We start from the raw sequence: 14345 nt of genomic DNA, 5'->3' as shown, positions 1-14345 counted from the left end.
GAGCATTGTTTACCGCACAAACAATCGAATATTTTACGAAATTTCGAACCACGAAGTTGGTTCGACGGAAATGAGTCTTCTTTCAAGAAGAAGAAGAAGAAGAAGAAGTGCCCGTAACGAGAAATAAATCGAATTATGGAAGTTTAATGTACTTCACCTGCTTCGGGGATCCGAAGAAGTTGGTGGAGTACACTTAAGCTACCGAGCGGGAAAAAAATGATCGGTCCCATATTTTTCGTTTAAAAGTCGCTGAAATTATGAAAACTCTTTCGTACAAAGTGATTTCATTTTGTTAATCCAAGCGTACATTATGCTAAAATTTATGAAATGTCTAAATAGATAGTAAATAAATATCTGATAAATATTAAATAAATATTATGAATTAGTTAGTTTTAAGGCTCGGTAGGATTACTGTCACGAAGCCCGATGCAAGTGAAAAGCTACGTATCGAAAACCGGAATATTTAAATAAAAATTAAAATATCCAGAAACAGCGGTAGAACGTTTGTCGAAACGGCACAGCCGTCGCGGTCGACTTTTTAAGTTCAAGTATGCGAAGTAGAACAGGCTCTAATGATTTTCATTAGCAACAGCGGAGGTCGTAGCCGCTGGGACGCGTCCGCCGGCACTCGTTTCTATGAATAATCGTTTAATTAAAAACTGTAGAGCCGTTTCGAATGTCCAGAAAGAATTCCAGCGGGAGTATCTCAAAAGAATTTAATACCGAGGCGCGCCGATGGTCCGCGATGTTATCCTGCAGTAGAAGAGGCCGCAACTGCTCAGACAGTGGCCGGTTCACGACGTGAAGGTTGTTCCACGGTGAACGACGGAAGCGCCAAGACCGCCGTCGCATATCAAAACTGTTACACCTGGAACTGTTCCACTTTTCGTCGGACAAAAGATTAAATGCACAGACCGATGGTTCAAAGGGTGTGCTTCGCAATGCCCGCAAAAGTGAGCGCGGCGGCCGTGTGTGCGGTCGGTAGTGCCACGTTCTCAAGCCAGATTGCATTTTTCTGGAGTTTCTGTGGCTTCCGTCGACGCATGCTCGACTTTTGCCGCGATATTTTCATGTAGATTTAATGTCGCACCGCTGTGTTTCGCGCACCGTGCTTCGAATATTCCTTCGAAGAACGTGAAAGCAACGCACAAAGCGTCGTCATCGCTACGTTAAAACGGACACGGAGCTAACGGAATCCATCGGCTGTGCACTTAAAAATCAATTTTTGTAATACTTTCCGAATTGCAAATTGCTGATCAAATGAAACTGTAAATGGGCTTCGATTGCTCGCATTTACGGAGAAAATTGCAGAAAAATCCGTTTATCCGGTTCTTCCGTGGAAAACGAATCAGCAGTCGTTTTATTCAAATTGAATAAATTCCTTATTGCTTTTCGTGGAATTGTGGAGATACAGCAGGGGTGGAGACCGATTAATGAATGGTCTATATCTGCAGCAGTAAAAATCGATGGCGAACCGTTGCAGAAAAATCTCTTTATTGAATTTATCAAACACGGGTTTTGATTAAATTTGGTACAACAAATTTAATTTAGTTTCATTTGAAATTTAATTTACTGCAACGACTCGTAAACGAGATGAAGTTCTACCAAATTCAACAAGTTTCTCTATAAAAATGTAAATGCCGGTGAATGGATCGCAATGTTAAGCACTATAGCCCGTGGAAAAGCAGATCATTTTTTCCTACGTGCATTAGATTGCGAGTGTCTCATAAAATATAGTCATAAAACGTAAATAAGCTGAGGGAGTTCCATATTTAACTTCGGATAATCTTTTTGTCAATGTCAGGTAAGTACATTAAAAATTGCAAAGAAATAATTACACTATAATTACCCTATGTTAGTAACTAAATACAAAAAGGCGGACATACGTTTATTCACATTTTCAGCCATCTTTATTATAAATAGACTAAATCTTATGCAAATTAAAAATTGGATTTATTAATTACAAAATGTAGGAACTGTGAAAACGTTTATTCCATTCCATTATCATCTTAAGAGTTGACACTAATGCAATAATATTTTTAAATTGTATAAGTATTTTTGCTATTTTTTATCTATTAATTTTGTTATAAATCCACAGTCTAATTATAATAGGGTAGTAGCCGATTGCTGTAAGGTGACCAATTGCTATGCTTTTAATTGTTTTCCGGGCATAATTATTGTAACTTTATGTTTTTCTTTTATTTTATTTATTTTTGAAAAGAAAAATTGAATACGTCTTATGCGATAAATATAAAGTTCATTATGCCCGAAAACAAACCAAGGACATAGGAGTTGGTCATTCCACAGAAACTGATTGCACTAGCCTATACATACGTATGTCTACTAAAACTTCATGGAATAAATTTCCAACAAATGCATCCCAACAATTTTTACAATAGAAAATCTGTCATGTTCCGTAAACGTAACTGCGAAAGAAATCGCGTTGCAAAGGGTTAATATTTCAAAGAATCGTCTTTGCGATCCCAAAGTGTACAACGCTTTGAACGCTAATGGCAATTAGGAATCTACCCGGGGACAGATTCAGGGCCGGTAAACAAATTCTCTCTAGATTGCAACGTGTCAAACGCAAAGATGCTGATCGCTCATTTATTTTCTGCGAGGCAGCCGACAAAATTGGATCGCTCGAGGAACCGTGTTGGCCAGGAATCTCGAGCTGCAGGAAGATCCGATAACGAAGGTCGAAACGTGGGGAAACGGGATCGATTATCGGAGGGTAAGTACGCCGCGCCCATTCATTCCCTTTCCCGATGAAAGTTAAATGCCTCGACTTGCGTATTCCACGGGCCGGCTCGTGGCATCGTCCCCGCAATCTCCGTTGAATAACGCCCGCCACGTTCCTCCGCGGCATCCTTGAGAAGTATCGAGAGCCAGCAGCCCCCGTTCGAGCGCGATAAATTAGTCGGTGTCGCTGAATGCCTCCGACGAACGCCTCTCTCCCTCCACATCACCGCCTCTCTCTCTCTCTCTCTCTCTCTCTCTCTCTCTCTCTCTCTCTTTCTCTTTCTCTTTCTCTCTTGCTCTCCATCTCCGTCTCTCATTCCGCCGCTGCGTCTGTCTTTCTTTCTCGGCAGTCTGTTTCTGGACAATGCCGCGGGGAAAATGAATGGGCTGACGCCCGCGGGAATTGTCGCGTAACCGCTGATTGGAATACTTGAAACTCAGACTCGCGGGAATGATAACACAAAGCTCGGCTTCGAACGCGTGGGAGGTTATATACTCTGCCGTCGTCTAGTAGAGACGTTTAACGAGCGAAAGGCAACTTTCGCGATTTCAGCGTGCCGCGGTGCTGTATGGCTCTCCCACCACCGGAAGTCATCCGCCGTCACTCGACGAGGATCATCTTACGCTCGACCGCTAAAATAATGGTGGCCATCCGTGGACAAAGCCGGCGGCAGAACACGACGTCTCCAGGAAATCCATGTATCCAACCAAAGGAACTAATAGAAAAATAATATTCTTTTAGCGCGTTATGCCGGTGTTGAATGAAACTTGCTGAGAATTTCTTGGAATTGTCTTAATATATCGAGGATGCAGTTTTTGAACTGAATAGCTCAACAAACATAATTGAATGTCTACTTTGAAATTATGTACAACGAATGTATCAAGTAACGAAACGTTCCTATGGGACAAATTGTAAAGGTATGGAATATTTAAAATAAAAAATACATCGACAATTGTGAAGCAACCGCGAAAATTTCATGAATTTAACAGTATCCATTACGGAACCCTTTCAGTGGTTGAAGTGCACAGTACGGAATAATATTTTTTTACCTTCATATGCTCTATTGATTTTTTATACTATCATTTGTGCTACTGTTTCAAGTAGGGATCACGATTGAACGATGTTTCACATTAGGTATTTCTACCTTAATTAACTCAACGAAGTACAAATTGAACAGTTCAGTTGACAACCTTCTTCGACCTTCTTGCGTTTTGCAGACTCGAATCAAATATGAAACACTGTATGCATTAGCAAAGATTCGTTAATCGCTAATCGCTCTCGTGAAACCACGGCAATATTGTAGTGTAGACCGACAATTCAGGACATAAAGGTTTGAGGAATTCCTGAAAGGAAATAAGAACGATCTGCCCACTCCCATACACCTGACCTTAAACGCGCTGGAAACGCCGTTTAACATGGTTTAATGGCTTGTAATAGCGCCAGGTATAATGCCGCGCTCGGTCTGGCGGTACCACTCTCTCACGTATCGCTCTAACGTCGCCTAACGTTAGCCTAATATTCCCTCTGACCATTGTGTCATACACCATGGCTACGGCGGCGAACGTTCAACTAGTTAACTGGTTGTTCCTGTGTCGAAACTGTACCGTAACGCCCACTACCTGACGCGGTCCCAGCCTCCGTGTGCACGTGGCCCATGAAACTTTTCTGCGGAAGCGTCCGGACGCGACAGCAACTGTACGCTGTTCAGGACTATGGTCACGATCCTCGAAGGACTCGGACGAGTGTCCAGGAGGACGTTTGCTACTTGCATCTCTTTTCTAGATTCTGAAACTTTTATGCGTTTACCACGTTCCTGGTGTTCTTGCTGTTAGAATATTCGGAGGATCGAGTAGATAAGGCAGGGCTTATCTAACGTGAGAGTTTCAAGGGATTTTACAAGCATTAATCGAACATTAAGGAGCACTAGTTCATTCATGATTTCATTCACAACCGTGTTCATTAGCACTTTTTCTAGGACTCAATAATTTCCCTGTAGACACGAGACAATTTTTGTTTCTTGCATGGCTTCGTTTATTTTCTTAGTAGCTTAAGATTTATACTCAACAGAACGCGTACAGAATCTTAATCGCGAGTCTGGCTCGATGTTATGTCAGGTTATGTATGTTAAATTGTACAAATATCGGTGTTGAATGTACTAGTACACAAGTATTAAGAGGAGATCAGTTCGAATTTCAAACAACTGAGAAACAAGGTTTTTATTTCGCATAAAAATCAGCTCTCGACAATATCAAACAAAATCGAAAAGTTATGAGAAAATCATTCTTGTACCAACCAATCAGATGTCTGACTCACTACAATGCGAAGACTAAATTACAACCAATCTGGAAGCACGCGATTGCAGTTTGACGAAATAAGTTTCGAGGTATCGAAAATGGAGTTGATACAGTTGTAACAATGCTGTTATGACTCGAGAATCGAGACAATTAGTATCACCAGGCAATCGCCTCTGTAACAGTACCGCGTTCGCAAGGACAATTATCGAAACAGACAGGTATTCGTCACGGAAGCAACAAGAATGATTCACAGGGTCGATCGACGACGCGAAGGAAAATGGGTGACACGCCGCAGAGAATCGCAGTCTCGAGCGAAACCGGAAAACCCATCACCCTCGCGGGTTCGCGGAAGAGGCCACGAAGGTGTCGCAGATCGACCGGCGTTCTTACGGCTGTCTGTCCGTCGCGTCGATTCGTTAATAAGCCTGGTACGTTCGTACCGACTCCGATGGTGACGCGTGTACACGCACATCGACAACCGACTCTCGCAGTCACGGGTGCGTACGTACGCGTGTGGTGACCGTGACTGTATCTGCGTCGGAGGAAGAGACACATTACGCTCAATCTACCTCCGCTCCGCTCGAATCCTACTTCGCGTTTCGCACTCGTGATCTACGATCCACAAAGAGAGAGCGAGAGCGAGAGAGCGAGAGAGAGAGAGAAAGAGCGAATGCGAGAGAGAGAGAGTGCAAGAGAGAGAGAGAGAGAGAGTGCGAGAGAGAGCGAGTGCGAGAGAGAGCGAGTGCAAGAGAGAGAGAGAGAGAGAGAGAGAGAGATCGGGAGCGAGTGCGAAAGAGATTCAGAGAAAAGGAGAGAGAAAAACGCGCGAATACCAGTGACTCACGCCTGCCACCGATATTCGGCACGGTTTTGCACGGGTTGTGCTGTAACTGTAACACCGCTATGTAGCCGCGTGTTTCGGTCGACACGCTCGCAGTTCGCAGCCAGAACGTATTGCAACCGCTCACAGAAGCGTGGACGTGCTCCTATCGCTCTCGCAGCACGCAGTTCGCTGATTTATGCTACCGTGACAGCTATTCTGTCTTACAATTGAATCTGGACGGTTCATTCGCGTTAACCTTTGTCTTATCGTTTCCTTTGCGAATGAAGATACCGTATGTTGTAATCGTTTAATGGAGGAGACGGGAATTCTCTGTGCACGGTGAGTCTGCCACGAAGATTGGACGTCAAGAGAAACGCTGGATTGTCCCGAAAGTTTCAACGAAACTGTACACATTTACTGAAAGAATTCTAAATGTGGAATTTAAGGACTTCAAGAACCAAATGTTGCAGAGAAGATAAGAGACGCCGTATTTGTAGTCGAGGTGCGATACGGTATTAGAAACTGGTACATTAGAACCTCGTTTATCCGAACACGTCGCGGAGCAAGGAAGTTCGGCTGATCGTGCAGAGATTTGGCAACCCTTTCACCGTGTTTCTATCCATTCGGATAATTGAGGTTGTAAGTCGAATAACTGAGGTTCAAATAATGTTTAATAGCATTATTAAGAGTTAATTATTTTGAATTATTTTAACGGTAAACTTATTTATAAGAATTCGCTTCCGTGTAACAGAATATGCTCGACAGCAGTTCGGATAATAAAAGTTCAGTTAAGAGTTTGCATCAGAGTTGGACAATTTCGACAATAGTGAATAAATATTCGAACAAATACTTCATCTAGATACCAATTTATTCAAATATAATTTTATTTGATACCATCGAATAAATATTCCATCAAGTAAAATTGATTTAGATTAAATATCGTTCCAATAAGGATTATTCGATTAAAGAATTATTCGATCGAAGAACCATTCGAATAAAAAATTATTCGAATAAAATATTCGACTAAAAAGAGTTTGTTGGGATAATTAGATAAATATTTATTCGAAACAATTCGACTAATTCCCAAATCTAATTCGTATATCTGAGGTAGAACATTAATGATAACGCAAGAGATTTGCAATTCAAAACCAAAACGTAATTGTATATTTACTGTTAAATACGCACATCGCGAAAAGAACTTGCAGAACTGGCGCCCGGTCGATTATCCTGTCCAAGTAAAATTTGCAACCGAAATAAATGTACAGCCGGATGAGCTGTCCGTGCCGCTTCTTCCCGTCAATTGTTCCAGCAAGCGCCCCATCTGTTAATGAATTTCAGCTACCGACAGAGATTCATCGACCGTCAGCTCGCTCGTTAAGTGATAATGACGAAAGAAACAGAGACGCCGGAAAAACAAAAGCTTGAGGTGCCCGCGGTGTCTGCGAAACGACGCTCGCGAAAAATGCTCAGGAACGCGGGCACGGAACTGGCATTCGTCTTTGCTGACTTTATTACTTCTGGGAACGAATTGCTGCCGGGGTCGGTGTCGCGGCAACGGTCTAACGAAATCTTACCGGTGTTATCGTTGCCGTACGAATATCTTTCTCCCGATTCTTTACGCGTGCACGGTGTTTCGCTAGGGGTCCTGCACGACGCGGTAGCTGGGACATATTCCGTGAAACTTTTACGACGTGGCAGCCGAAATATCGACTGCTGGAAGATTTTTAGGATAGATCGGAAGTCAAATTGCTGACGCATCAGGCAAGGGAAGACGATCCTCGTCGAAAATCTTCGAATCATTTTCCATAAAGGATCTTTGCTAGCAATCTCGGTATTGTCAATCCTTCGTAATTGGAAACGTATGTTAACAACACGGGTACTTCAAAGTGTGAAGGTTCAAAGGTTGTATAATTCTGTACGTAAACTGCTCCCTGCACTAAATTTCTTTTCTTTTAGTACATCTTCATTCTTAATCATTTTGAACTAATTGATCGAAATTTTTGTCCTTTTCATGCTTTCATCTATTTTCATTCCGAGACTGTAACAAGAGAAGAATCAAATTTTTGTTATTTAGCAGAAAAGAGGAACATTCATATTTAGTGGTTTATGTATAAGATCTTTATCACGAGTCCGATTCTTTGTTTCTATTTTATGCCGAGTAAATCTTCACTGGATCGCTATTTTTTCAATTTCCTGAATGCAGAGAAGAAGACTCAATACTCAACCTATCGGTCAAAGTAATCGATTTCATATTTTATATTGAATTATTTTATATTGAAATTATAAAGACACTTCATACGTTATATGCGTTAAAATAAATAGGACGATAGACCTAAATAGATTTAGTCGTGTCAATTTTATAAAGCAACACTCATTAGTCACTTTTAATGCACTTTTCGCGTTAGCACAAGTACCCAAAGTTTGCTGAACGATCCAAAACCTCAGAAAACCTGTTTATCAATCTGACACTCTTTATTCAGCACAATTTGACACTACATAGCTAGTTTCTGATTTTTTTTTTAATCCACAGGAAAAGATGATCCTCGTCGGAAAATAGTGAAACTTCGTGTAACTGTAGCTGATGGCAACCTTTGCCAGTAGTTCTACCATTTTTATGAATCCTTTGTAATTGTCAATATACATATGTTGGTAAAAAGATCGATCTCCGTTAATTTAACCCTCCTTATATAGAAAATTTCGTCTAGTTTCCCAATTTCCTGATGGACAGTCACCTTCCCGTCCTGGTTCCGACTGCCTAATCGTCGTTCGCTAGCCACCGATCTCGGACCGAAAAGCAACCCTCGAGTCCAACCAGGGAATTCTCGTTATCGCGACGCTAAGGGCTCGCTAATGAAACCCTTACCAAGACCGGCGCACGCGTCTCGTTCCGCCGTGGTAGTCTGTCGTTCCCGATGGTAGTAATGATGCAAAAAATAGCGTTCCGCGGGGATCGATCGGTCACCAACGATGGAGAGACAGGCCGTGGTGAATATTGTGGCTGCATGGAGGGCCTGGTTGAGTGAATTCAGCGGGCCAAATAAAGGCTCCTCTTAATTACGCGATTCGGAACACGGCCAAGAAAGAGGTCCTCGGGGAGCTGTATTAACGCCTTTCCCAGAGACATCGATTGAACAATGTTGTTACCCGGGCACCGGCTATCTGGATCGCCCTGGTTTTCACGCGAACACGCCCCGTGGATCATTCGAACTGGACAGTATTCGGATGGGGCAACATTTCGAATGTGGATTTGCTTTTAAAGCCGATTGCGATATTTTTAGCTGACTCGTCGCAGAGTTGAACAAATTAATCAACGACTAACAGTTGAATTACTACTGTTTATCGTTCATTGTAATTAATGATTATAGTTGTTTTAATCGCAATTAATGAGTGAAATATTGCTGTTAATCGTGATTAATTATTAACAGTATTAATTCTATCACTCTTTCTTCTGTTAATACTACAATACAATAAAGTAATTAAATTATGAAGACAATTCTTAATGGATAAAGAATAAAATATCGTTTCACTATCATTAAAATATCGTTTCAATATCATTAAAATATCGTTTCAATATCATTAAAATATCGTTTCAATATCATTAAAAAATCGACAATTATTAATTGTCTGATCCAATGGAGGATTAATTTCATCAATCCATGAATTCAATCGTCGACTTTTCAATAACTAATGCCTTTAATTGTTTTCGTCGATCATTTAATCAAATCATAAATTTTAATCAATTGATGTCCAACAGGGCCCCGCAGAGCATAATGCATTTCCGTAAAAGCTGCTTTTCCTTTACGACCATTTATTTAATATTAAATTTATACGACAGGAAACATGTGCACAAAATGAGTAATTGCGTAAGAATTTCTCAATTTTAACACTCGAAACGCTAGGACCCTAATCGCACCCAATGTATATCGTTTTATGATCGAATTGCGAATCTTTGTGCAAAATCAAAATTTTCTAACTCGATTGTAAGAAACCGAAATGAAATAAGAATGTGTTTCTTTTTTTAATAGATCGAGTGGAAGATGTTTTTAAATTATTCTAATGTTTATTATAAATTTATAAAATCCACAGTCTATTTATAATTAATGATTAGATTCGTGCGATTTCTATTACAATATACATATGTTTAAACAATGAAATTGATTAAAAGGTTTCTCACGATAACGCTTGCAGATAATTTTAGCAACTGTGGAAGAAAAAATCAAGAAAAATTGTTCCGACTACTTCGGTAATGCTAGTATTAATGATCCTCGAAGATACACTTCTGGATGCACATTCAAAAATGAGATAATTTATCACAGGAGGGATACTTGCAAATGGAAAAAAAGGGAAACGTTTGCCCGCATAAAAAATTAGTCCCGTCCCGCAATCCGTGGCGAACAGATAATCCCCGTACCGGGTCCAAGAAAATTGATCTAATTCCGATCAAGCGAAATCTCCGAGCGAGCGGATTCAATTATTCGAGCAGTCGGAAGAATCGTTCCCGATGGATTCCCGAGTGAATTTCGTCCTCGATTAAAATTACTAATTACCGAGTTGCGGTTCCAGACACGTGCTCGCGAAGCGGCGACTGACGGATTAGCCCTGCGTCACCAGTTTAATCAGGATCAGGCCGACAATGGGTACGGAACGTTCTCCGGTTAGCAGACTTCGTAATAAACAAATGTATCGGTAGACGATCAGGTTAGTGTGTAAGAAGCGGCGATAAAATCGTAAATTGAGAAAAACGCCAACGCACAATAGGGTGAATAAGTTTAAACACCTAGCTACGTCGATCAATCGTTGAGATCAATTTTGCATGCTTTTTATCGACCATATTGGCTGCAGTTCCTTTCAGAAAGTTCTCGTAAAATTATTCTAAAATGTGTTAAATTTGTGAACACGTTTGACAAACATTTTAATTTAAATCGTAGGAAGAATATGTTTGTTATAAGATGTAAAATTGACATTTTTATATGACGGGTATATTCGCCGTTCACAAATAAGAGGTTAAGGGCGATTATAAATATGGAAGTTACAGTTTTTGGGTTCTGTTAATTTAAATGTTTTTATTTAATATAATAATTTATATATATAACATCTTTCATTTAAACGCTATTATTAACGCTAAACGTATCGAAATTTAAATATGGCGGGTATGTGCCGTCTTATAAAAATTATAAGTTTAAGTTTATTTATATTTTTCAGAAATCAATAATAACGTTACATAATTATTTGTCCCCTTTTAGAAAGAATCGACCACTGTGCCGCGAGGACAACGACCGATTACCGTAATTGATATCGCATGTTGCGGCGGGTGCAATTATTAGAATGATTAACACCCGTTCCTCTGATGCGCTGGTTTCCCATCCTGCTTCTCTCTCTCTCTCTCTCTCTCTCTCTCTCTCTCTCTTCTCTCGCGGCTTCGAGCACCTATAAATTACGCGGCGCGCATCATATTTCGGTCAGTCATTAAAACCTCCATCCACCGAATCAATTGAAACTTACATCTTCTGTAGATCAATCCATCGCCCGTCGAATGTATTCCCAATCGCTCGTACGATTACGGTAGGAGGGGTCCGAGCTGGATTCTGTTTGTCCAGAGAGCCCGAGAGTTTCGGAATCACGGCGACCTTCTTTCAGAATTTATACGAAACCTATACGAAACTCGTTCTGTCCCGTTCAGCCCGGCAGCAGTCCTGAACACAGTTGCGCCGGCTGCCTGGATTTTTCAGTAGGATTCCCGAATTTATGTACCCAGCTACTCCATTATTCCTTTTTCCGTTAACAGTTAATGGACCAAGAGGAAATTTTTTTCCTGAACACCGTTTATACTAGACACTAACCACGATCTTGGCAAATTTGGAAGACGAATCGCTGTACGTGTTAATAAACGTCCAGAATAAATTTGCAAACCATTTCTAAATGAATTTGAGAATCTTCGATCGATTTTTATTTTTATTAACGCTTTGCGCTCAAGTATCCTCTTTTATGGGACATAACAAGACTGCTTACTAATTGCGACTCTAATTAAAAATTATTGTTGCGTACGATCAGTGCAATCTTACACCATATTCTGTTTCAATTATTTTATATCAGTACATATTATTTCGTACGTTACCCAATTTTACATTTTAGTGAAAATACTAGTTATTACTTCACGAATAAAGTCGTCGCCAATTCCGGCTAGCTGATTTGAGAAAATTCGCCGAGTATAACTAGTTCATCTTAAAATTAACCGACACTACACTGAACTTGTGACTAGCAAAAATTTACCAAATAAAAGTCGTGCAAGATTTGAATCAATTCAATCTCGATATATCCGATAAGTCATCTCGAAGCACTTTGAACGCGTTAACATGCGAATTGAAGCATTTGACGAGTTCTCTAAAAGAAAAGACAGTTTTCCCCGGACATTTTGAATCACGTTGCTGTCGAAACGTGCCGACACCCTAACTTCAGGACACAATGTCCCCGAAGAAATCAGATTTCCCTCTCGTTCCTCGGTTCAATCGTGGACTGCGCGTCCCCACAGAATTCAACGTCACGGAGGGATCGCGCGAAAGGAGATCCCTGCGTCAATCCACGACCGGTGGAAGCCATTCGAAAAATAGGATTTCACTATCCGCCGAAACGGTAAATATTGTGGGAACACGTACAACTTTTTCGTTGGAACGAACACCAGTGTCGCGATCCAGTCGCGACGACCAGAAACACCACGGGCCACGTACGAGCACATCTGCACATCGAACGTATTTTTCAACGTCCGAGAACTGCAAGGGAAGAGACGGGAATTCCGATTCGCAATAACAAATAGATAGCTTCTGCTATCCAAACTTCGCAATCGAGCAGATAGAATCGATTTCCTCAAACACTAACCATCATGGGCGCGCAAATCGCTTGCTGCAGACCTTAGTGAGCATTACTCAAATTGTTTCGAATAAATATTTATCTCGGACAATTGTCCGAATGAATACTTTTTAATCGAATATTTTATTCAAACGACAATTATTCGTTAGTTGACATAAATTACTCCATCTACATAAAATTATTCGAGTAATTCTTTATTAGAATAGAGATTGCAAAATTATTGTAATAATAATGCAAATAATTGATGACTATTTCATTTTCTTACTTTTCATTAGAAATAGATAAAATTTACATTGCGTTTACTTCGTGCGGAATAAAAATTGTCTAACTAAATTGTATGAAACGGAAATGGAATCAAAACGTATTTCTTCGTTCAATAACTTTAATAAATAGAAGGAAGATAGCAAGGTTTGTAAATTTTTCTAGCTGCGTTCCCATTCCCTCATTTTCCCCAACCTTAAAATACCGTAAATTCCTCAGTCTAATAATTACAATCTAAATCTTTAGAATACGACACCTGTATCTCAGCGAAGTACAGATCAGAGAAATAGCGTACCTGCTACTCACTTTACATTTCGCTGTAAATACGGGAAAGCTCCGAGACGAATTTTACTTTGTTCCAACATCTGCCTGCCTCCTTCGAATGTATTTATTCCCGTAGAATATTTATTCGCGCAATATTTGTATTTGCCCGACAATGTTTGTACTCGCAAATTTGCATTTCTACGGAGGAATCCGTGGGACATTGAAGTTAAACAGAAATCTGTTTTCCTGCCGAGTGCTCTCGGCGGGTACAAAATAAAACGCTGCGCGTCGCGCGTCGTCGCCCCGCGTCCATTGTTGATGATTCGAACGCAAGCGAGAATAGCTGTCGTTAATAAAGAAGTATTACGGGGTCTGGATTTTTATAGAAGCAGGCGTCGAATCGCGGGGAAGTAGTAGATCATTAATTGGCGTAGCCAACGAGTCGAGCCCCCGCGAAACTTCGAGCAGCTCCGTAGAAGTTCGTGAAAGGACCGGGGCGGAGTCAAGAGGTGAAAGCGGGATGATTGATCTCCGCAAGAGCCGGTCGATTTTCTTTCGATTTTCTTTCGATTTTCTCCGGATTTTACAGGAAGCCGAGTGTTTGGCAAACAGCATCGGTCTGGTTTCCGGATTTCGGTACGCGTCGTTGCCGATCTCCGCGCGATCCGCGGACCCTAGAAACCGGCCGAGGCAGTTTCACGGGTCGCATCGTACAAAAATTAATCGCGAGAACTTGCCGGGAACGTTGCTCCGTTAATTAGCAGCTTAAAGTAGCTCTCCCCGAGTGTTGGATAATTAAGGAGCGGACCCGCGACGCGACGGGGGAAAGAATAGTAAACGAGCGTGTCGCTTCGTTGATCAATCTCGCGATGGCTGCGTTGAGATTTAACCGACGTTGGTTGACACTGCGTGGCTCGTCGCGCGACAGCTAAATAATTCTGCCTCTGAACTGGAAGACAGGCGTCATTTACGATGAACAGGATGGTCAAATATTAACCCCTTGTTGCACCATCCTGTCTACAGTTACAATGATTTGATCTGTTGCAATTGTAATAGTTTCTTAGGGAAAAAACGAAAGTATAGACAGCGATATGCA

General features: G+C 41.0%; 1 protein-coding gene and 1 long non-coding RNA gene across 6 annotated transcripts in view; one reads left to right on the top strand and one right to left on the bottom strand.

Moving 5' to 3' along the window:
- Atpalpha (sodium/potassium-transporting ATPase subunit alpha) overlaps window positions 1–14345 on the bottom strand; it is a 159739-nt gene that overhangs the window by 113928 nt on the left and 31466 nt on the right. The window lies entirely within an intron of this gene.
- Window positions 1–14345, top strand: part of LOC144469254 (uncharacterized) — a 57700-nt gene that overhangs the window by 14102 nt on the left and 29253 nt on the right. Inside the window, exons 2-3 of one of the 2 annotated variants that reach the window (XR_013493940.1) lie at window positions 2626–2734; window positions 3296–3800. The exons of the other annotated variant lie outside the window; for it this stretch is intronic. This is a non-coding gene — a long non-coding RNA (uncharacterized LOC144469254). Of the gene's footprint in view, window positions 1–2625; window positions 2735–3295; window positions 3801–14345 lie in introns of those variants that run through there. 2 annotated transcript variants of the gene reach the window in all.

This window comes from Augochlora pura, chromosome 4 (assembly GCF_028453695.1).
Source record: "Augochlora pura isolate Apur16 chromosome 4, APUR_v2.2.1, whole genome shotgun sequence".
Classification (NCBI taxonomy): domain Eukaryota; kingdom Metazoa; phylum Arthropoda; class Insecta; order Hymenoptera; family Halictidae; genus Augochlora; species Augochlora pura.
The sequence above is the reverse complement of the archived record's forward strand: the minus strand, read 5'-3'. Positions and strand labels throughout refer to the sequence as shown.